Source organism: Lontra canadensis, unplaced genomic scaffold (assembly GCF_010015895.1).
Source record: "Lontra canadensis isolate GAN:19392208 unplaced genomic scaffold, GSC_riverotter_1.0 scaffold202, whole genome shotgun sequence".
Classification (NCBI taxonomy): Eukaryota; Metazoa; Chordata; class Mammalia; order Carnivora; family Mustelidae; genus Lontra; species Lontra canadensis.
In genome coordinates, this window is record NW_022631196.1 from 591,783 (window position 1) to 616,038 (window position 24,256).

General features: G+C 48.7%; 1 protein-coding gene across 6 annotated transcripts in view; it reads left to right on the forward strand.

Moving 5' to 3' along the window:
- Positions 1-24,256, forward strand: part of ZNF536 (zinc finger protein 536) — a 419,891-nt gene that overhangs the window by 2,763 nt on the left and 392,872 nt on the right. The window contains exon 1 of one of the 6 annotated variants that reach the window (XM_032848404.1): positions 1,192-1,572. The exons of the other annotated variants lie outside the window; for them this stretch is intronic. The gene's annotated coding sequence lies outside the window, so the exon portion shown is untranslated. Of the gene's footprint in view, positions 1-1,191; positions 1,573-24,256 lie in introns of those variants that run through there. 6 annotated transcript variants of the gene reach the window in all.

Below are 24,256 nucleotides of genomic sequence, written 5' to 3' on the forward strand. Positions count from 1 at the left end.
CCTATATAGATGGGTGTACGTGAAGCGGAAGGTGGAAACGCAGGCGCCGGAGAAGTTAGAAAGAAAGAAAAGGGGATGCGGGGCAGAGAGAGATCTGTCCCCACCCCCTCTCTTCTTAACTCTTCTGAGGAAACTCCAAGAGGGCTTTCTTTGGGGACAGGTGGAAAGTTGCCCCCCCTCCTTCACTTCAGTATTGTGAGCGTTCCTACTGTCCGCCTCTTGGCGAACGTGGACACAGCCCCCGATCATTTGGGGGGTTGGGTAGGGGCGGCGGGGCAGTGGCGAGGAGCAGGGGGCCGAGGAGGGGCAGGGCGGGGTCCCAGCCCCGCGCGCCGGTCGCAGCCGAGGCTGGGTTTTGTTTGCCTGATATTGTTATGTCTAACGAGTGCCTCACAGGAGACGTGATTTGTCAGCCGCCTTCGTTTTCACTTTAGCAGAAAATACGGCGGCTGCGCGGCGTCCTGGCCTGCGGGGCTGGACGCCGGGTGCGTGCGGGGGCGCGGGTGGGGGCGCCGGTGCGCGCGCGGGTGGGAGCGGGCGGCCGGCCCGGCACCGGCCAGGGGCAGTGGGCCGGGCGGGGTGAGTGCGCGCGCGGTGCCGGCCTCCCGCTCCTCCTGCGCCTTCTCCCGGCAGTCGCCGCCGCCGCCGCCGTGCAGTTTAGCAGAAATCCGACAGGGGCCGCGTTTGCTGAGCGCATCCGGCCGCCGGGCAGCCCGAGCGGGCCGCCGGGCCCGGCTGGCCGGTGTAGACGCGAGGAGGGGGTCGGGGCGGGGGTGGTGGGGGGAGCGGGCAGGCGGGGAGGGGCACGGTCTGAGCTTGGTCTGAGCGCTCGCCGCCCCCTGGTCTCCGGTGTCCGGGGTGTCTCCGGCGAGTTGGGCAGCCCCTGGAGCCCTGGCCTTGGCGCCCCCGCCCCCAGCCAGGGCTTAGGTGAACTTGGGGTGGGGTGAGCGTGCGTGCGTGCGTGTGTGGGTATGGGGGGGGGTGCAGACTGGGAACGCACTGTTTTCTTTCCCCGTTTGATATTAGCAACTGGGTTTTTACTTTAAGACCGGCTTTGCTCACTGCTGGGGTTGGGAGGGGGCGATCTTTTCCCATCACTCACATCTTTGTTCATTGTTCACTGAGTGGAAGGCAGGCGACTTAAAGAGACGAAAGAGGAAAAACGGGGGGGAGGGAGGGAAAGAGGAAAAAGAGGGGGAGCAAGAAGAGGGAAGGACGAGAGGCGTGGGGAAAAGCGCCCCCGCCCTCGGCCGGGTCGGGCTGGACGGTGAAACAGTAAACCCGCGCACGGAGGGTCGCCGGGAAAGTGGACATTACCGCTTTAATTAACTTCGAGATGCTCCGGCGGCGGGACCTGGCGTAGCCGTGACGCGCCCGCATAAATCTGCCCGGCCCGGGGCTGCTCCGAGAACTCGTACAGTAGCCGCGTCAGATCCAGAGCGCGCCTCCCAGTCCGGAGCCCATTTGCATAATTGGATCTTTTTTTTCCCCCCCTCCTTCTTCCTCCCTGAAACTTGTTTGAAAACCCAAGTGAACACCGCGACGACCTGCACGCTCCAAAGCGAGTGCCAAGTAAGTGCCCTGCCGTGGCCTCGGCGCGCCCCGGGGTTAGCGCGCAAAGCCGGCGGGTGAGGTGCCGGGAGCCGCGCGCTGCCGGCGGGCCTGGGCGGCGGGAGGCTCGCCGGCGGGAGGACTGACTGCGGCCGCGGGCTCCGGAGCTCCCGGCTGGCAGCTCGCAGAACTTTTTCTTCTCTGTCTCCCGACTTCTCGGGCCAGGTGAGATGTTTGGGCCACGCATGTACCTGTAGCGAGACTCCGGAGGCGACCTCTGGGGCGCGGCGGAGTTGGGCATCTCGGGTCCCGGGCTAGTAGTCGGTCCCCGCCGCCGCCGTGGAGGGCAGAGCTGCGAGCGAGCGAGCGAGCGAGCGAGCGGGGCCGGCTGCTCTTCGCGCCGCGGATGCAGCTCGTTCGCCAAATGCCTCCCCCATTATTCTAAGGTTTGTGATTCTGGCTGTGTGTATGTGTCTCTGTGTGTATGTGATCGGCTGTGCTTTAAAAAGAAAACCAGCCAAAACAAGAGCAGGAAGGGCTTCTCCCTTCGTTTGCCCCCCACCATCTCCCCAGCATCGTTTATTTCTGCTGCTCAGAGGAGAGAGTGCAGAGCTTTCCTGCTAGACAGGGTCACCGAGAGATTGACAGTTCTGTTGGAAATGCCATAAATGCTAGAGCCAAAATGGAGCTGCGTTAATAAAATACCAACCCTTGCCTGTCGAGGAAAGTGGTTTTATAGTATTTTAAATTTTATGAAAAATACATATTATTAGTTTTATTTACAGTGTTCAGAACCTGGGGGGAAAGTCCAATAGCTGGGAAGAAAACTGTAACCCTAGTTCCTGTTTGCCTAGGAAGTTGCTGGGGGCTGGGCCCGCCACCCTGCCTGGAACGGGTAGGGACTCAGCTTGCAGCCTGGGGAGTCACAGGGGGGCGCCCCTGGCAGCCCTCTGGCCTCTGCTTGAGGAGAGCCTAGGGCTTCTGGCTGAAGGCTGCTTTAGTTATGATGTCATTCTGATAGCAGAGTGCAAATGTCTCCTGATTCCACCATTAACCGCCTGGCTGATTTGCTTGGTAATGATAGCACTGACGTCCAGCGCCTTGACAAATGCAGGCCTGCAGAGCCCTAGGAATTAACTTTTCCCCCCACTGAGGAGGGATCGAGCTGCCAGAAGTCTCACCACTGGGCCCCTGCCTTCGAACTTTGTCCTGTCTCAGTCCAGACACTGACATGGACGATGGGCCCCTGGACCCAGAGACCCCTGTTGTCTTATAGTTTGGGAAACTTTTAGAAGGCTTTCATTTCTGGAACTCCTCTCGTCTGGCAAAACTTGAGTCCAGTTGTGACCAGGATCTGATGGATGGTGGGGACCCCAGGTAGCTCTGGGGCCACTGCATGGAAGAGGGGATTGTGACATCTGCTTCCTACCTTCAGTCCCTTAACTGTGACTCGATGTTAATATCACTGCAAGTAAACCGGATTTAGTGTGGATTTTTAAATAGTGTACAATGATTTAAGATTTCTTTTGATTTACTGTTCAAATGAAATTTGCATAAATGTGATGAAAATGAACTTAACATCTGGGCATATGAAAAAAGGTTAGTACCTCATATGTCATCTGCAGAGAAAGTCTCTAAAACGCTTTCACCCTAAACTGGGTTCAGGGAGACAGTTCCTGGAGACATAAATGCTAATTATGGAAAACCTGGAGAAAGCGCTTTCGATAAATTTGCATTCTCTTGGACCACTGCTCTGAAAACCCATCTTGTTCTGTGCCTGGAGTGCTTAACTTCTGAGCAGGCTAGACATTCTCAGCACTCAGCAAGTTAACTGCTGGCTGGGGCTATCTTCACGGAAGACTTGGGGCAGGCAGGGAGCGACAGTCACACTGCTCTGATCCGGGCCGAGCCGGAGGCCAGTAACTCCTATGACGGGAGGGGACAGGGAGGTGGCTGGATGTGCAGCCCTACGAACCAGAGTTACCCTTGGGGTCCGAAAGGCAGTGCTGAGATGTAGAACCACGGCCTGCTGAGCCCCGAAAAGCTGAGCGATTAGGCTGTCTGCCCTGCCTTAGGTAACCAAAGAAATTTCCATCAGTGCAGACCTATAAAATCCACAAGCCCATTCAAATGAACTCTGAACTCCATCGTACTTTTTTGAGCAAGACAAGCTTATCTGAAGCATAAGGAAATCAGAGTTAAACAGCTTTCCCCAGACGTGGCTGCCTTTTGCTCAAAAGTTGGCTATGAATGGCACAGGTGTTTTTAAAGTGCCTTGAATGGAGGGAAAGAAAGACAGCAGTGATGCACATGAGAATATAGATGAACTTTTTTTTCCTTTTTTTAAGAAGAGGATCATAAAAGAAGAAAGCAAATAGATTTATTTTTCCAGTTTGAATGAGGACAATTATAGCTTTTTAACATCTTTGGATTTAGTGTTTTTAATAAGCCTTTTAAGTAAGCTGAAATATCAGCTTGCATTTTGTTCTCAGCATTATTTAAAGTGAGACTTGATGCAAGTTTAACAAGAGAAGTGAGCTTTGTCCAGGTCAACTTTTGTCCGTGCTGAGGACAGAAGTCCCAAAACATCTCCTCCATAACCTAGAGCAGGTGATGGCTCAGTCCTGCTTTTTCCTGTCTCTGGGGAGGCCTTAGATTTGGGCTGGAGGGACACTTGTGGTCAGGTGGGCTTCTCAGGCTGTGCAGTCCGGATTGTGAGGTCTAAAAGCAAGGCACAAGTTCACTGGCATTGGAGAGACTCTATTCTGCTAATAAGGACTCGTGAGCAGGGGCTTTCCCTGTGAAACCACACCTGCCCTTCACACTGGCATGCTCCTTCCAGGATGCACCGTGGCATGACTTTGGAGATACAGGGAAAGAAGCAGTCCCAGGGCAAGTTGGGGGGTGCGCAGGCTCTGCCTGGCTTGTGGGGCTCACTGTGTGTTCTCACTGGTTGAGCAGTACCTGGTTGGGAGTTGTTGGGAGAGAGGCTTTTTGTCAAGGAGACTCAGGTCTAGACTGTCTGGGCCACCCTTGGAAGCACTGAATGTCCTCAGAGGGGTAAGGAGCCGAGCTAAGCTCAGGGGTCCTACATGCAGGCCGGCCAAGGTCTTCCGTCGTGGTGATGCTGGTGTGTGTACGTGTGTGTGCGCACTTGTGTGTGCTTGCACATGTGATTCCATGTGTGTGTATGGGCTGGGCAGGGTGTTGCCTGCTTCAATCACCTACACCAGGATGGTTTCCTTCTTGCCCACAACTGTACTACTCAGGACACATTAGTGAGTTTGTGAGTGTATGTGTGCAGCAGAGGGAAACATAGGTGCTCGGGATACGGGTCCTGGGCAATGCAGGCCACTTTGTCTAGATTCCTCACCTAACCCATTTTTTTTTCCCATGTGAGGGCAGACATAGATGGACGTCATCTCAGGAAGGTGGACTACTAACCAGCCACCCAGCTGGGTCTCCGCAGTGCCTGGGGGCTGGCATGGGGGGCCTTCCTGCCAGTTTATGCCATCCACGGGCTTCTGTTGACTTTCTACAATGGAGCTTCATTGTGCAGAGATCAGGGCTGGTATTAGCTGGGTCCGTTGGCTGCTTGAGGATCCCTGCCCACCCACTTTCACTTTTCCAAAATCATTGTAGGTCTTTGGTCTTTCTCTTATACTGGAGTTTTGCAACAGCAAAGGACATACAAACTACATTCCTAGTTTCTGAGCCAGCTGGAGGTCAGGTTTATCTACCTAGAGACAAGATTCAGGGTAAGGCCTTGGGTGGAGTTTGCTAGACTAACCTGAGCATTGATTTCTGAGACCAGGGCTTCTCTGCAGTGGTGCTGTGGGCATTACCCACTTGTGGGAGTCTGTCCTGTGCTTTGTAGGGTGCCTAGATGCTAGAAGCGCCTTCCAGTTGTGACCATAAGACATTTCCCCAGACATTTCCATGTGTCCCCTGGGGGGAGATGAGGCTCCTTTCCCAGGACTTCCACATGCCAGACCTTGTCCTGGCCATCCCCAGGAGCATGGGGAGATTTTACACTCAGCACAGGCTGGTGGGAGACAGAAATAACCCCATACTCTGAGATAGCAGGAAGTTGGGCCCTGCCTCATATGGGGGCAGACCTAGGGGACCCAAGAAGAGGGAGGACTTGCGGAGTGGAATGATCGTGAGTGGACGATGTCTGGAGCGAAGGTGTAGGGGCTCAACTCTGTTTTCACATAGGCTATACCCTGAACCTGGCCCTGGGGGTGAGAACTTTGGTTCTGGGTCCTCTGACTACCATATGCAAACCAAGAAGTGGAAAGGTCTTGGTCTCAGGGTTGAGGCTGGGCATCCTGCTGGCAGGATGAGGATAGTGGGTTTTTGTTTTTTTGAACATTTTCTATGAGGTAGGCATGGGTTTTAAGTACTTTCCTCATTTAGTCCTTGCAATCTCTCAATGAGAGCTGGTTCTGTGTTTGTTTGCAGTCTCAGGAAGGGAACCTCAGGCAGGGAGAGGGGTGGGCAGTGGCTCTAGGAACGGACAGGATTCAGCCCTCCACCGCAGCCGAGCTTTTCCCCTTCCTGGAGACACGCTCCTGGCCAGACCCCTGGGATGTCCTCACTGCCCCCAAGAAGCTTATTCGATGCCTTTTGAGGCTAGGGGGCTTCACGGGCAGGTAGAGAAGGTTCTGGCCGGCCAAAACAAGGCCTCTTTCTTCCAGGGGTGGGGCCCTCCAGGTAGGCAGCGGCAGGAACACCACGAAGCTGCTTTGAGGGCATTAAGAGGTGCGGGAAGGAGAACCAGTTTGTAGGGTTTTCACCCCTCTTCTACCTACCCGTTCTTACTCTCTGGCTTCACAATGAGAAAATTAAGTGCCATTTTGACACGGGAAAAATGATCACCGTAGGCTTGCACTGACATTAACCTGCAAGTTTTCTATCAATGCGTTATAGCTTTGATTACCTGAGCTGTGTTTAGCTGGGTCTTTCATTACCGAGGTGGGCTTGGCTCTCGCTTCTCTCTCTCCCTGCTGGTCCTCCAGCACCGGAGCCTGGTCTGCCAGCTCCCCCTGGCTTCACTCTACCTTTTCCATCCATCGGGGACCATCAGCCTCCTTCGTGATTTTTTTTAGCTTTTTGTTGTTTTGTTACTGAATTACACATGCCCAAGAACTCCTAACGCAGGGTGAAGTAAGCTCTGTTTCGGTTGTAAAAGCCAACCCATAGAGTCTCTCAAATCGAGATTAATCTCAGAAATGCCCATTCAGCCCTAATCATAATGATGTTCTCACTTGCACATCTGAGGTTCCCACGTAATTCCCACGGATTTGGATGAGATTTGGGCTCGTGGAAAGGCTCAATTGTAGGGCCTTAGGGGGTTTCCTGGAGGTCAGTAAACATTGATGCTTACTGTATTATGTAGTTTCTGGGCACCTGAGGAGGGAGGGTCTGGGGCCCGTCCACGTCCTTGTGCCAAGGGCCAGAGCGTCAGCACCTGTGATGGTGGTCTGTGGTCAGGGCTTGCCTCCCGCCTTCTGCACCTTGGGTCCATTATCGTCTTGAGTTCTCTTAACAGCCCAGTGAAGGGCATCGCTCAGCAGTTTGGGCAGACTGGGAACTGTGACACTTGTTGAAGCCACCAGGCTTCACCAAGGCCAACAGAGGATTAGAAGCCAGCAGAATTAGCCTGGGAGATGGGGCTGTGTCCCTGGCCTGCGCTCCTGCTTCCCCATACAATTCTCGGCATGAACAATGACAAAATCATCCTTTTCTGGGCCTATTCAACTGGTCTTTCACGTGGAAGTTCACAATGTACCCTCGGACCTGCGACTTGGAGAACACACGTATTGTTGTAAATTCGTTTTCAAGAGGAAGAAAATATTTGGAAACTGTACCAGCTAAACTATCAGCTACAGAGAAGCAAACAGATCCCAGAACGTGTTCATATTGTATATAAAATTTAATCTCTTCGAATAGCTCAATGATTTAATTTTACCTTTCAAAAGATCTAAAAACATTTCTTCCTGGATGGAGAAAAAAGTGGCACACGGATTTTTTTTTTTTGTTTTTGTTCCTTAAGAAAAAGAAAAACTAATTCTCTTTTAAAATCTATTAAAGTCAAGTCAGGCAAAGCCTTCCAAATTATTACAGAAAGGCTGTCATTTCTGTGAAGCCCATTGAAGGGGGTGGGACATCTTATTGAAATTACAGCTAAAGCGCTTTAATTATTTTGCTTCCTCGGCCCGGGCTCCCAGTTTGGGGGTTGTAATCTGCGGATGCCAACTGGCTATTTCAGCAGCCTTGAATCTGTACGGAGCGGAGAGCATCTCACTGATGAAACATGGCTGAGCGTGCTAATTACACTCTGGGTAGGGTTCTCGTAGCGGCCGAGAAACTTCATGCACGAGCGTTCCCCCTCGGCCCCCGGAGAAGGTCAGCGCCGGTGGGCGGCAACACAGCTCGCAGAGAGCCGGAGAGGAGTTCAAAAGGTGGAAAAGTGTAGTGTGGGAACTCGGGGAGGAAGCAAAGCCACCACATGCTACCAGCATGAAAGGATTTAATCTGCACAGTCTGAAACCTCCTCTGATGGTGGAGGGCCGCCTCCCGGCCCGGTCCTCGAGGCCACTCCTCTCACTGAGCCCTGCCCAGCCACTCCGGACTTGGACCTGGAGCTCCAGAGCCCTCAGAAGCCACAGGAGGGCCTGGAGCTCCCACGGACTTCAGATGCTTCATTTCTTAAGCAAAACGCCAGACACTCTGTCTGCAGTTTTTTTTTTTTTTTTTTTTCCTGAGATCACTGACTTGACAACTTAATATCTGTTTTCAGTGTGTTTTTTGTTTTGTTTTGTCCCCCCCCCCTTTCTTTTCAGCTGTGTCACACTCTGCACACACATTCTGGAAGTATGTTGGGAGAGCTTTTGTTAAAGTTTGCTGGTGGGGGGGGTGCACGGGAATTTAGTTCCATTTAAAATTCTCATCCAGCATATTCTGGAAGCAGAAGAAATAACAGACAAGATGACGCAAACATTCCCATCATCGGCATATGTGTTGATTAAGGCTGTAGGGTAGCCAGGGCCTCTGCACCGACTGCTGCCACCCCAAGGAAGACACAGTGGTTTTCTAAGTGCGTGACAAATGATGGACTCATCCAGGGGCTGGTCATCTGATAGGCATTTCCCGTGACAATGCTCCTGTGACGTAAGAAGTGGTGATCCGGCATGTCTTTGGGGGGAAGCGTATGCTGTGCCTGTTGGTATGTTTACTCTGTGGTGATGGCTGTTTGGTGAGGTCGAGTAATATATTCCAGATATCCGAGTAGGTACCATTTTCCCAAGCCTTCCCAGAAGAACTGGCCGCGTTTTGACATAGGGCCCTTTCCATACCAGCTACTTGAACCTCATGTTTCCCCCTCACACCTCCATCTCCGGCAGCTGACAGGAGCTAGACCTGTGTGTGTGTGTGAGAGATGTTCTTTTTTTTTTTTTTTTTTCCTCAGGCCCTGCTTGCCCTGCACTGCTCTGGTGAAAAGTACCAGGCCCATGTGTGGACCTTGGGGACGACAGGGGGTTTGCTGTTAAGAAAACTTTTTCTCCCTTTGCATGATAATATTGCCGAGATAGAAATCATGTAATTTTTGTGTGTGATCTCCAAATACCACCTTCAATAAAATAATTTGCTCATTGATCTAAAGAATGAGTGGTTTCCAGCTGCTTCGTTCCTCAGGACAGACTTTCAAGTTGGGCTCTGCCTTTGTGACTCACTTCAGGTCGAGGCTGGCCTCCCGTGGAGGTCATTGTGAAGGGGCCCAGGTGGCCTGGGGAGGCTGGGGGGTAGGGTTGCTTGTTTCTCTAGGACTCAGAGGGCTGAGCAGAATCCAATGCAAAATTCTAACATGGTAATTTGTGCTTGCCTACCACCATCATCTTGAAGGCAGGCAAATCGAATCATTGCTGGACTGGGGAGCCAAGGGCACCCTCCTTTTGTTAATCTCTATCATCGGCCAATCGTTAACCCTTAGATGAACTCAAGGAAACTTCGTGTGTTTTCCCACTTACCCTGTCTTTGCTTCTGAAGGAGGGGAACCTAAAGAGGGAATTCTTTATGTGCGTTTTTATTTGCTAATTAGATGTTTTTGCAAGAGTTGCATAGTGCACACGTTGCTTGGTGTGTCAGTATCTATAGGTTAGTTTTTTTGCATAATTTAGTTTTTAGAGATGTTCCCATCCTCGTTCCATGATGAAGATGTTTATTTCGTGGAGCTGGAAACATCAAGTCTGTAAATGAGGAAGAGCTGGAGAGCATTTTTGTGTGTGTTTGTTTTGTTTTTAAGCCATGTGACCAAGTGATACAGGGCTTAGAGCCAGTCAGATGGGGCCAGGTTTGCCTCCCACTCCTCCACCTGTGAGCTCCCTGTGAGCAGGACATTTCTGTCCTTAAACCTCAGTTTTCACATCAGTAGAATTGGAGTAATTCTTCCCCCCTAATTGAGTCATCAGGATTAAAAGAAGAAATGATTAATTAATGAGTCCCGAGAGCAGCTCTTCAACAAATGTCCAGCTACTCTTAGTGCTTGTTTTATACATTTTGTTAAGAATTTTAGAAAGGGAAACCCCACCAGAAACTGTGGGCATCAGTCATTTGCATAGCCTGGCGCAGAAGTGTCTTTACTCCTTTGTTTCCCTGGCTGGCCTTTGGAGTTATTTACCCAGGGATCAATAAGTATCAGCTGATTGATTTCCTATATGTTTCAGAAGATGCATTTTAAAGGGTCAGTTGAGTTCATGGAGGGGGAATGGGGTGGGGGTGGGGTTTAAGTCTTCACTAAACAAACATGCTCACTCCAATCCATGAAACGTTAGCACCATGTTTCCAGGCTGCACACACATGTACACACACACACACGCATACACATGCAACCACACGTATGCATGCATGCCTTTGTGGGCACACACAAGCAACCCTACAGGTTCCTGGGATCTTGGTGGGAATGTGATGGACATTGCTCTTCATCCTTTCCCTGGATCAAAGCCAAAGACCCCAAGGAGGGATTGTCATTCATTCATTCATTCATTCATTCATTCATTTGTTCATTCATTAGTGCATTCTGTGTCTTAGGCACGTTGGGGGCTGTGAACAAGAACAGAATCACTTTGGAGCTGTTGTATCAAGACAAAAGTGAAAGTGAAGGCAGTGATGATGATTTCTAAGGTGCCAGGTTCCAGAGTAAACACAAACACAGACACATACACACACACGTGCACACAGGTATGTGTGTATGTGTGTGTTAGAGACTCACCTAATTTGCATCCAGGCATACAATCACGTGCTGATTACAAGGGACCCTCATGCTTAAGCACAAACGATAAAATTGCGTTGAACTTGTGGCCCTTGCATACAAGATGGGTCACCCACAGGAGAGGTGGGGAGTTGAACGCAACTCCTTTACTTTTTCCCTCTGGTGAAAAGGTGGGATTTGCGTTGACTTGCCCTCACTAGAAGAGATCCCAAAACTGTGACAAAAGGAAAATGCCAGCCATCCTTAGAAAGTGAGGAATACCCTAGTGATGTAATATTAAGAAGCAAAATCCCATCTTCCTGGGGGAAATTTGAAACCAAAATCAGGTCCTATAAATAAACTGCTAGCATTTATCGAGTGCTTATTACATGGGTGGCCTTGGCCTTAAAATACAAGGTATCATTCAACGTCCTCTGCCATGGGATGGAGACAGTGAGGCCTGGACTATGCATGGGGGTACACTTGTCCAGTGTCATGCAGTTGGTTGATGGTGACGCTGTGTTCTCTGAATGGCCGTTGGGCCTGTGACATGTGGGCCACCTGTACCCTTTGCACTGGGACTCTTGGTGCCTGGCCTGAACCTCCTCTAGAAATGGGGTTTTCAGGAAGAGATAACAGCAGTTGGAAAATCAAGCCTTATGAGACCAACAGACTTTAGTTGCAAAGGTTCTACCATACTCATTCCTTGGTCCCTGATAGGTGGGACTTGTTCTGATCATTTGTGAGCATAGGAATCATGTCTTCTTGGGGTGAAGGAGTAGATGGTGGGAGCAAAAAGCCCCTAGGGGGCTGATTTCCTGTCACCCTTGCTTCTCCATGTCACTCAGCAGTGTCACCAAGCTCTGCGGTTCATTCTCTCAGACTCATTCATCCTACAGATATTCAGCACCCCCACCCCCCACCCCCCAGCTAGGTACTGGGGACCTGGCATCCGTACTTCGTGACTTGAGAGAGACACAAGTATATTTCCTATTTCAACTGTCACCATGAAGACCTGCAGGAAGAGGACGGGAAGGGGGGATCCTTTTCAACTAGGTGGCTGGCAGTGTTTTTGAAGGACCAAGGGCAAGAAGGAGCCAGCAAAGAAAAGGGTAGAGGAAATGTCCAGGCAGAGGGGACAGCAGGTGCAACGTCCCTAAGTTTAGAAGGATCTGGGTGGCTTGAGGAGAATAAAGAAGCCCAGGGTGGCTGGAACTGGGTGTGTATTGCTCAGAGAATGGCTCAGTCTTCCTTCTTCTTCTTCTTCTTTTTTTTTTTTTTTAAAGATTTTATTTATTTATTTGACAGAGAGAGATCACAAGTAGGCAGGGAGTCAGAGAGAGAAGGGGAAGCAGGCTCCCCGCTGAGCTGAGAGCCCTATGTGGGGCTCAGTCCCAGGACCCTGAGATCACGACCTGAGCCGAAGGCAGAGGCTTATCCCACTGAGCCACCCAGGCGCCCCAGACTTCCTTCTTGTGCGGGAGGAAGTTTCCCACTTGGGCTGATCTTCCTCCTGGGGGCTGTCCACTGGCTTCTCTGGCCTCTTCTGCCATCCAAAGCTGATGTCTTCCTTCTAGGTGGTCTCCCTCTGTGGCCGTCTACCTATTCTTCTTCCTATGTGAACACTCATTCATTCATTCTACATATATCCGCTGAGCAGCTGCGCTGTGCCAGGCACATAGAACAGCTAGAAAATAAAGTTAGCTGCAAAGATAAAGAATTATACCACACTCCCACCTTCTAGTTTCTGTTGAGATTTGCAAGTGGTTCTTTGGTTCCTGGCTCCCCTCTGCTCCCTCTCCCCCACCTCATCCTTCGGGGTGTCCCACGACTAGACAGTTCTCTTGTGCTTAGTTTGGTTATACCTGTTCACACTTCATGCACTCCGAGGAGGGAGGGCGCATTGGAGTTTGGCAACCGCAGCTCAAAGTTCCTGTTTCCTTGTGTGGCTGTGGGAGTTTGAAGCATTCCCTTCCATCCCTTCTCATCCTGTTTAAGGAGTACGGCACCTCCGCCAGGTGGCGGGTGGTGTGTGGAGCGCTTAGTGCAGGGGTGAGGAGGACACATCCCCGAGTGGGCCGCCTGCCCACGCAGGGACACCTTGACTTTGTACTTGATTCAGGTGTCCCGCTGTGTGAGGAACTTATCACCCCCCAAGCCCTTGCTGAGGGTTCGGAACATCTTCCCCTTCCAGGGAAGCTGGTTACTTGCTTCTGTCACCTGTAGGTCCAAAGAAGACTTTTGCCATTGAACTGGAAAGTACGCATTTACATCTCAAGCCTGGCCCTCTTGATTCCTTACTTCTGTGATTACAACGGCAACTTTTTAATGTAATTTAATTGAAAATTTTGGTGGAAAAATGAAGTGTGGCTCTTTGGATACTGAACTTTTTTTCTCCTTCATCATTTGCTTTTAAATGATTAAGTAAATTTCATTAAATAACAGTAAACATTCCAAATGGTCTTGCATACATATCGTATTTCACATCATTGTAACTTCGATGTAAAATATTAAAATGTAAATGACTCAGGAGAAAAATTATGGAAACAAATGCGTGACTTTTATTACACTTTCAGAATAGTTGCTTAAATATTTGCCCTTCCTTAACCAAAAATCTATCATGAATTAAGAGAACAAGTATTTATGGGCACTACAAAAAAATAATCCTGTAGAATAGAGGAACAGAACTTGGTAAACAGTGTTTCCCCTAATTTTACCTGTTCAATTCTAAATATATGTTGGCAGTTGTCCACTCGTCAATTTGATTATTGTCAAGTAAGCTATATAAGCCCAACTATAATTATTTTAATTTCTAAGCCTTAGTTGGAATGATATTTTTAACCAAGTATATAAATATAGATCTACATTTATATATTTTATGAAATAGGAACCAACAATTTTTTCTTTTCCTCTTAAGAAATATTTCAGTCTATAGTAAAAATTGGGAAGCATTTGGTATTTTATTTTAGTCTCTATCATGACTTTCCATGTGATTGTTCTATATTAATCTTGAAAAGTGACATGAGATTCCTTTTCCATAATAAATAGAAAATAATGTAATAATAACAAATGAAAACGCTAATGGGAAAAATTATATTTTTCTCCAACTAAGAGAAGAGTGCCAACAATAGGTAGGATAAAATAAAATCAGTATTTTGACAGTGCCCTATTATGTCTGGCTCATTAATTTGGAGAAAACTTCTCTCTTCAATCCTAAATCACAAATTGTCAACAAATAGTAGTTTTAACATCTACTCTCATTCCAGCGCAGTTAATGCTTCGCAAGTTATTTTTGGAGGAAAATGATTTTTGATTCTGCAGATGTATAGAGATCGCATTGTGTAGGTTTTTGTTTTAGGGAACAATGAAAAAGTTTTGCCATGCAATTTGTATTCAAGGGACTGTTTGTGGCAAATTCCGGTCAAGCACAATATTATATGGTTTTTCATGTACAGGAATATATACGTGTGCATATCCGTATATGAACGTGTATGTATATGTATGCATATGTGTGTGTATATATATAATTGTCCTGTTTTATTACACACACACACACACACACGCATGCACACACACACACTCTTAATGGCCGTGTTCATTCATGTCTATTAATTTCACAGGAAGTTTCCCTGAGCTTCCTCTTCTTCTAGGAGAATTTAGAGTTTCTGATTTCGGAGTACCGATTGTCAGTTGATTCAGGTCAATGTTGGCACTTATGCAGGCTCCTACTGACTGGGGTCACGTGATAGAAGTGATTGATCTACCTTAGACCCGGGATTGCCAATTTCCCATTGTAACGGTCCTTTTCTACCTATCCCATCCTTCATTACCCTGCCTTCTCCATACAGGATTTCAGACGGCTCTGTCCCCTGCTCCCCAGATTCTGTGCTGTTACAGTAATGCAGAATTACAGCTCGCACTTGTGCAAAAAAGTGTATTTCACCGCTGCTGTCCTCCTTTGTTTTGCAGAGATCACAAAAGCCTGGGATTCAGAATAGCAGATAATAACATACAGTGCATATTATTGATGCTGCTTTAATTGTCTTATTGACAACTCACTTGAACTTGGAGAAGCATGCTAATATTTATCATCCTGTGAACTCATGTGCATTTTCTTGACTAAAGCCATAATTACAGAAGAATTTCAAAACCCGATGTCTGCCTGCAGCTGCCTCACCTTTCCTCTGTTTGGACAAAGGCTTCTAGGCTGCTGCATCATGGGAGAGCCTCAGCCCGCTCTCTTGGCCTGGTGCCCCTTGCAGTGTCCTCTGGATGCTTCTCCCTCTAGGGGTGATCTGGCTAGTTAACGTCTTGACCAGCACCTGGCCAGGGAATGGGGCCAATCTATGACCTGCCTGAGCAAAGAGGGCAGTGCCATGCCGGCCTTGGGCTACCCAGAGGTTTTGTTGGTTTGGAGAGACAGGTGTTTCTTTCCTTTTGGGAAACGCCGGGGAATATTCGAAAGATTTAGAATAGGCTGAAACTAGGGTTGAGGCCACTGTGAGGCCCAGGAGGCAAAAATCCATTTGAGGAAGCTTTCGATAAGCTCAGGCTGATGAATGGAGCCATCGTGGTCCAAGTGTGTCCACTTTGCTGTCCCCGTCTCCCACTCTACTGCCTCTGGTCCCCCTCTTGCCCAATAGGAGTCTGAATAAGTCCCTCTTCTGCCCCAGTACCTTTTGTCAGTTCCTTGATGTAGCTATCCTAGGACCCTCTGGTGCCCATTCCTCTCTGAGACTCGCTGGTCCCTATCCATCCCTGGGACCCGCTGATCCCCAGACCTCCCTGGGACCTGCTGGTCCCCATGACTCCCTGGGGTCCTCCAGTCCCCATCCCTCCCTGGGACCCGCTGGTCCCCATCCCTCCCTGGTGTCTTCTGCTCACTTCATGGGTCTTACTCAGATGCTGCCTCTTTAGAGAGGCCTTTCCTGGCCTCCGTCCTTCTCTGCCCTGTCCCCGTCACCTCCCATCTTATTGCCCTGTTTTATTTCCTCCCTGGGATTTGTTTTTGTTGGTTTCATCTACTGTTAGCCTGTGTGCCTGTCTGCCCCACTCCACGAGAACTACACTCCCTAACGCCAGAACCCTTGTAGTCTCCTTGAGGACTCTTCTGCTGTCCCCTAGAACAGCGACTTGCAATAGCAGTGAATTGATAAATTTTTTTTTTTTGAAAGAACGCTACTTTTCCAAAGACAAATATGGATTTGGGATTTTGCCCTTGACCCTTTGAGAACGGTGTTGTGTCATGCAGTGAACTGTCCCCTGACACGTCCTTTGTTCCTTGTTGGAGACAGAAATGCAGCTGTGGCTTTCTCCGGGCAACCAAGAGGTTGCCATGATAGATCAGAGTTCAGAAGGATAGTTGACTCTTTGCGGAAAATACATTAGTGTTATTGCCAGTTTTCTCTCCCCTTGTGGGGTTACGGCTTAATCAAGGGTGTTTCTTCTGGACTGAGGTGGGGCCGCAGAGGTCTTCTGTCTCCAGTTATTTCCCTGGCTGGGCCGCCTCGTCCAAGGTTGGCCACGCAGTGTCTGTGCCAGGCCTCTCCCTTGACATCAGTACGTCGGGCACGCAGAAGTCTCCCTGGGTTCTTTGTCACCGCTGAGAGCCAGCTGTGTGGGGCCCTGATTAACACAGATGGAGTTGTTAGTCGCTCTGCGTTGTCGTCTCTGGAAGCACTTGACGGGGGTCCCTGGGCAGAGGAGTCGTGGTGTCTGGAGAAGATGCCGTCTTGACTCCCTGATTGGTGAGGCGCTCATCTGACTGATGAGTGAGGTGGAGTAACCCCACTGTCTTCAACAAGACACTCGAATCACGGAGGATGATTGCAGAAGGGGAGAGAGGACTTTAAACCTATGTCACATCCTGGTGCCCAAGCGACTGCCATCTTGGGGTGCTTGAAAATGCGGGTGCGACTTGAAGAATGTCTTTTCCAAAAGTGTTGGAGTCACTCATCTTTCTCTCTTCCCCATGAGTCAGCAGCAGCCACGACTTCCGATAGAAAGAGTACTAGATAGAAAGTACTAGATAGAAAGAGTGAATCTCCCAGCATCTTGACTTTCACCTGTCCGTCCTAGAAGATCCTTCCACCGTAGAAAATTTCTTCCTTTGATCCATGTTATTTGTTTACTGTCTATTGCAACTTACTTTCTCCCCTGGACATCTTTTCTTCTCTACAAGATTGCAAGCTCTCTAAGGACAGGCTCTTCCCTTTCCTTCCCTTAGCATGTCCATGACTGCCACACAGTACTCTCCCCCATCCCTTCCCCACAGTGTGTCTGGCACTTGCGGGAGGGGTTTGGGATGGGAGAGGGATCTAGTGAAACCTTAATAAATGATTGAAGAGGGTCAGGAATTGGGTCTTCTGAAAAGATACAGAATAATTCCCCAGTGAATTGTTCATGACTTAACAGACCTCTTGGACTAAAACTTCTAGCTATCCAGTTTTTGTGTTTTTTTTCTTTCTTTTCATTTCGATGAGTACACCTTTCTGCTAGTTGTATCTTAAAGACCATAGGACTCTAGAAGGGGGGACTTGAAACTGCTCTTACTCAAAGCCGGAACATTTTGGGTGTGAAGCTGTCATCATGAATGGGTATCTTGATCAGGTGAAATGAGAAATCCCTTGGTGTTCTGCATCTAGGTGATGATCTATTGTTTTATGCCTCTGATTAAGGAGGCAAGTCCCACCTCCCCAGAGAAGCAGGGTAGAAGCTGGCTCTTTCCTTACAGGGTTTGGCATTGGCTGACTCGTGTGCCTCACCGCCTTCTTCCTCCAACTTTCTGTTCAACGGTCGTGGTTCAACTATTCGATCGTGGGAACACAAATAAAACAGGTATTCAGTGGTGAACACCGTGGGCCTCCGTGGCAAGCCAGTGTACAGTTCAGAGTCAAATGTAGGATGGACACACAAGTCTGTGTCCTGGCCCTTCCCTGTGAGTCACTTGGGCTGAGTCTGTTCTCCTATCCATCAAACGAGGGAGGTGTGATTGACCAATGGCTCTCAAACTTCAGTAGACCAAGGAATAGTTTAGGGGGCTTGTTAAACATTCCAATCTGGAGGCCCCACTCCGAGAGTCCAGCTGTCTAGGGACCCCAGCTGGTCCAGGTGGCTCTTTCCGGTTCTGTCTGACGGTTTATGAAACGAACCTGGAGAAGCAGTTAAACATTAGCACACTTTCTTTCTTGCCTCCACAGTTTTCTCCAAGTTGTCCTAATTTGGCAACATTTAGAAAAAATCAGAGCATATTCCTGGCTACAATCACAGAGAGATAATTCCAGATACTTATTCTCCCGAGAAGCTGTCACTTTCCAGGGCAGGTGACAGCATCAGAGAACCCCGCTCTGGGCAACGGAAGTCCTACAAATCCTTTATCTGACTTCAGACCACTGAAGCTTTTTTCTGGTGGCCCCACACGTCAACACTGGGCAGCCCGGAGCAGACTCTGTTCATGTGGCAGGAGCCACACATAGGAGGAAGGCAGACCCTTTGCCCTTGACTTTGAACCAAGTAGAAAATCGTAGAAGATGGAATCGCCACAATTCAAAACAGACCCAGCTGTGATTAAGAATCTGCAGCTTCGAATAGTACTAAACAAAATGAAAGCAACAACAAAAAAACACAAACTGATGAAGTTTGGATGGCTGGGGAAATGTTCTCGAGAAGTCTAGCCACAGTGAGCATGTATGATGGCAAGAGGCTCCTAACCTTTCCTGGTCTCCTCCGCTCATTAGGCAGGAGTTAGAAATAGACTTTGTAACTCCCTGACTGAGCACGTGGGGCGGGATGGGAGCAGTCATGCTCCAGGTACGCCTGACTTCCGACCTTGGCCAGCAGTGGTCCTGAGAGGCCATGACTTCTGATGCCTGTTTGATTTCATCCTTTAAGGAAGATACTTGAATAAACAGATGTCTAGTCCTATGGCTTTTTTAGTATCCACCTGCCCCAGAAGTTTGGTGACATTAAGCAGGAAGGATGACCATCACAAGGCACAGATTTCATATCAAATAAAAGAACTCAGTTTGCTGCCAAACGTGGGTTTAACCTCTTGCAGATCTTTGGTTGTGCATAATTAATGTATCATGCAGCATTTGACTTTGGTGCTTTTCCTACAGATTTAATCTTAAAGGATGCTCTGGGTCCTGTGCTCCCAAAAGCATGTTGAACTTATTTTGTGGGTTTTTCCTTTGGGTTTGGGGGATGCCCTTGCCTGAGTTTTCCTGGAAAAGATGAGCTGTCTGGGTCAAATACCTTTCTCCCTTCAACTCTTCTGCAAACATTGGTTGTGTGCCCTACACTGGGCTTCCGTGGCTTGCTTGGAAATGAATGCTGGAATACAGTTGCAATGCTAAGGGCAGTACCAGCACTGATGATAAGGCTAATATCGTCATCGTGGTGCTAATACTAGAAGTGGGGGGTGGGGAGAGGATGCCCTTCCCGGGGCACACCTTGAGGGGAGTGTCCCATGCATTTCCTCCGTGCATTTTCAAGGGTCCTGGGAAGGCCAGTCATCATCGGATTTCCCAAACAAGGAACCTGGGTCTCAGACTACCTAGTGATTACCACAAACTGACACTCATAGCAAGTGGCTGTGTCTGGGTGGAAATCCACCATCCCTGCCCATAGAACCTCTCTCACTGTTTATTTCATGGCTACGGTTACTCCGATTTGGTCAAAGGAAAGGGGCGGGGGCGGGGGAAGGGCTTCTCTGTGCTCCAGGAGGACAGCACTGGCTTGCCAGAGCCTTCTTGGGAAGAGGTGGTGGACGGTTCAGGAAGCCACCAGTGCTTCCAGCCCCAGGAAGCATCTAGGGGCTCCAAAGACTGAGTTCCTGTTTATAGCCCCTGCTAGGAACGTTTTGGGGGACATCCTTGTGAGGCTTTCTTCCCCGGGCAACAACAGCGCTTTCTGGATGTGCTCTCTTGCAAAGTAGATGAGATGTAAGAACATGTTTTCTATTGATTTTTAAAAGCAATTCAGGACCCAACTGGTAATAATAGGTGTGACCCGTAGCTTTTTGCAGGCAGCCGCAGCGGCTGGGAGCCTCGGTGTCCCGCTCTGATGTTTGGGATGTACGTTCTTTGAAGATGACTTCTAAAGCAAGGCGTCCAAATCCTTAATTCACGATTCTGTCCGTTCCTGTGGTGTTTACATTCCACCACGGCAGAAGATCACTGTAAAGAAGAAAGAGGAAATTGCACTTTTCAAAAGGGCTTTCTTGCGCGGGCTTCCTTCAAAGACCGTACCCCTTCCCCTCCGGTGACGCTGAGGTCTCTGTCTCCTCTGCAGGGAACATACACATTAATGGGTGATTTAAAGGTGTGTCACGTTGTTGTGACACATTCAGGCTGAGCTCGTGGGGCGCTGAGCCGCTAGTAGCAAACGCTGGTGTGATTTCAGGGTGTTTGGGCATGTCTCTCTGGCATCTGTCCTCGAAGTGCTTTCATATATTTTGTTAGGGAGCATGTCCTGCCCTTCGCTGGGAGCCAGCTCTGAAAGGGTCTTGGGTAAAGTGATGGTGGAGCCGATGACCTTGACCAACGTGCAGAACGTGGCTTTGCTGGGGCTGGGCGCTAAGACAGGAGACATTCTGCTGTGTAGAGGAGTCTTTGAGCTTTGGGGTCTGAGGGCTGGCGTCACAGGGACACGGGGCCAGGGGAGGCCTCCAGATTCGATTCTCCAGACACCAAGACATCGATGGTTTCTCGCCTTCTGCAGGATTCAGAGGCCCTAAAGTACACGGTAAATGTAAGGGTAGAGTTTGTCTTGATTTTTCAAACAGTAACCGTTTTGATTCCCTATTTATTTAGTTAGTCTTTTAGTTATTTTTCGGTGGAGGAGAGCTGGAAATAGGTATCAAGGACCATTTCATGTTTTGTTGTCTCTGCATTTTGAGGGAGTCTTTCAAGGTGCGTGACCTCTGTCCATCATGCCACTGGGGGCTTTGGTTCATGGCCTCTCTGATGAACGTTTGGGGCCTGTGTGCTCCCCACCATCCCACAAGCCAGCAACACCTTGTCGGCAGGAAAGATGGGCTGCCTGATCACAGAGCCTTCTCTGGGGAACCTGGGATGTCGGGGATCAGGATGGGCCCCATTCTACATGAGGGCCCCTGTCTCCACTGCTGGAGGCCTGCCAGCCAGCAGCCATAGCTGACATGGTGGTAGGCATCCATGACATTTTCTTCCCTTCATGAACTGGGCAATTACAAAACGATGGTAGAGTGCAAGACAGACCCCCAAATCGCATCTGGTTACAGTGGGTGCAAATGGTCTCAGGTAAAGATTCAGACTTTTACATTTGTCAGTGCCCTGACTTTTTCTGTAATATCTTGAGAAAGCAGAGTGTGAGCGGGAACACACAGATGTCTGACATACAGTCATCCCCATGGCCTCAACATTTTGCTGACTCTTCAGAGCGTAGTTTGGTCTTGAAATTAAAAAAAATAATAATAATCAAATGCTCCATCTTTAAAAACAACTTCTAGGGCGCCTGGGTGGCTCAGTGGGTTAAGCCTCTGCCTTCGGCTCAGGTCATGATCCCAGGGTCCTGGGATCGAGCCCCGCGTCGGGCTCTCTGCTCAGCTGGGAGCCTGCTTCCCCCTCTCTCTCTGCCTGCCTTTCTGCCTACTTGTGATCTCTCTCTGTCAAATAAATAAATAAAATCTTAAAACAAAACAAAACAAAAACTTCTATCCCCTTTAGGGACTGCTCCCTGACATTTTTGTCCATCAGGCTTTGGTTCTGGACCACACCACCGGTCTCCTATGGGCCTTGGGTGTCTCCGAGGAAGCTGGAGAAGGACTCCAGGGTGTGGAAGAAGCAGGAACTTGTGCTGAGGGCTGGAGCCGGGAGGCTTTTGCCCGTCCCATCTCCTTTATGCCAACAGTAGCCTTAAGGCCTATGAAAATGAACTTTGGAACTTTTCATATGTTTTCTGCCATCCTGTGTGAAATAAGCTTGAGAAACAAGTGTCTCACTTTTTTGGGGGTTAGACACAACTATAAGCACCCCATGAAGTCTGGGACACCTGCCTCTGGGACATCAATGATCAAGCATAAAGGTAGTTTCCAAAGTCTTTCCCTGTGCCTGCATAGGCAGAGTAGACGAGAAGGAGTGTCGACAGTGGGAGCGTTTGGAGCATATTTCATTATTGGAAAAAGTTGTTGGGATGCTCATAAAAGCAAATTAATTTTAACCCTGTTTATTTTGTAGTACTTTAAAGAAGGTAGGGAGCGTTTTTAGCTGATGGCGATGGTGATGACGGTGACGGTGGTGGTGATGAGGACGGGCAGGAGAAGGCTGGGGAGAGTGGTGGCCAGTTACCGCATGATTCCCAGGGCTCGTTCCAGTTGGGACTTTGGTCCTGTAGGCTAATCTCCACCCACTGGGATTCCTCATCGGATGGGCTGCAGGGAGACCCTCCTCGTCAACCCTGGAGACGGCTCCTAGCTGGTGTTTCCAGAGGGCAGTATGAATGATAAATACTGTTAATATTCAGAAGCAAGAATTGATTTAAAAAATGTGCCTTTGATTCACTAATCTCTGACATTGAGACATTTTTTTGAAGTCTGTTGCTATAATTAGAATTCTATAAGCCATTTTATGTCTCTATCAAAATTTTAAGAGACATAGAAAATTTAAGGTTTTTTGGGGGCTTATAATTCATCACAGCAGGGCGCGTCATTTCGCAGTTTGGGCTGCGGCGTGGAGCAGTATTTTGGGGCCGCGGACTCGATCTGTCATCGGGGCTGTTTTGACAGCGGCCAGTCCCCTGTCCTCGTGCTATACCGCAGAGCTCAGAGTTTTTAAATTGATCAGGAATTGTATTTCCATCTTGTTTTGGTTTGTTCTTGCCGCTGAAATGTGGGGCTGGATGATGGAGCAATGAACGATGAACGATGGGGTTCTTTGGAGCCTGTGCCTTCCCCGCCTACTGGCTGTGCTTCTGTGTGTCCCTCCTGGGCGAGGCTGGAAGGGAGAAGCAGGGAAGCCTGGTTTCTGGGGACACGCTAGGTAGCGCGCGCGCGCGACAGCTCCAGCTGGGCTCAGGTGATGGGTGGCATGTGGTCCGCGAGCCACGTGTGAGAGAGCCCTTCCTTAGTCACAGAGAAGGGGAACACGCATGGCAAATGAAAACCTCATCAGATTAGTGAGTCAGAAAAGACGCTAATCCCAACCCCACGTTTAATTTCTACTTTCTTCCTTCCTAAAGCAGAAACTGTTCCTGTTCTTTAAAAAAAAAAAAAATCAGTTTGCAAAAGAACTGATTTAACCACAATTGAAAGCTGGGGGGCTGGGGAGGGGGGTGGTGGCGTGTCACCATTGCTCCGTGACGATTAGCATGAAGATGAGGTGCACTTTAGCAGGGCTGAAACTTGTTCCTAACAGAATGTTAAATACTTAGTGAAAAGAAAGATTATGTCTATCTAGTTACACCATTCCTTGATATATGCTCCATGTCAGAGTGCCATTGTCTCCTGGGTAAAGACGGAGAGTTCAAATACCCACTATCTCTCCCCTGGTGCTCCAAATGCTCGGCTTTGAAGTTTTTATAATCCATCTGTCATCTTCTAGCAAGGAGGGCACATGTTCTGTACCACTCAATTACAGAATTCTCCTTTGCCAGCTCCAATGAGACAGGAAAGAATGTTATGGGTGGTTGAGAGAAACTGTCAGATATACTAAATTCCTAGGATTCATATGGACGGTGTTATTCCAGGGTAGGAACACAGCCCGCCTATTGTTCGAGTGCATTAGGGATACATTTGGCATTGGGGTAGAGATCCTTTGATTTTTTTTTTTTTCCCCTCTTCCAGAGCGTTGTCTTAAATTTGATTGTTCTTGCTTAAAAAAAAAAAAAAATTAAAAAAAAATCACTGAAACGTCCTCTGGAATGTGGACCTTCAAATGTGGATTGAAAATGCGACATTTGTTTGAACTAACAAGGACTTGGTAACCCAACTGTGCAGAGATTGTGAAGTACCAGAAAGCTTTTTGTTTCTCTGGTTTCACTTAATTGCAATAAGTTTTGCTTGGTCTTGATAGAAGATGGGGACTAGATGCGGTCTGATCCCCATAGAAATAATTTTCATCGTCCTACGAACTGAAAGCCTGAGCATTAAATGTTCTGCCATCTGGTGAGATCTGGGAAAGTTAGCCCCGGACTGAAAAGTCTTTAAAATGGGGTTATTTTACTTAAAGACAATTTACCTTGGAGTGGTTAGTGTTGCTGGATAGCGTGTTAACTTCTCACTCATTGAGTCACGGGTGGTTAAATTCGTTGTCTTATGTGAAATGAGTTTGATGATCTCGGCTTAGCCTCTAGTGGGTATTAATTCACATTATGAAATATCCCAGAATAATTTAGCACCGTGTGGCATAATTTGCATTTTTACTCAAGATAGGGGCAATGATAGTGTCTGTGGATGTAGTCTCTCTCTCTTTTCAT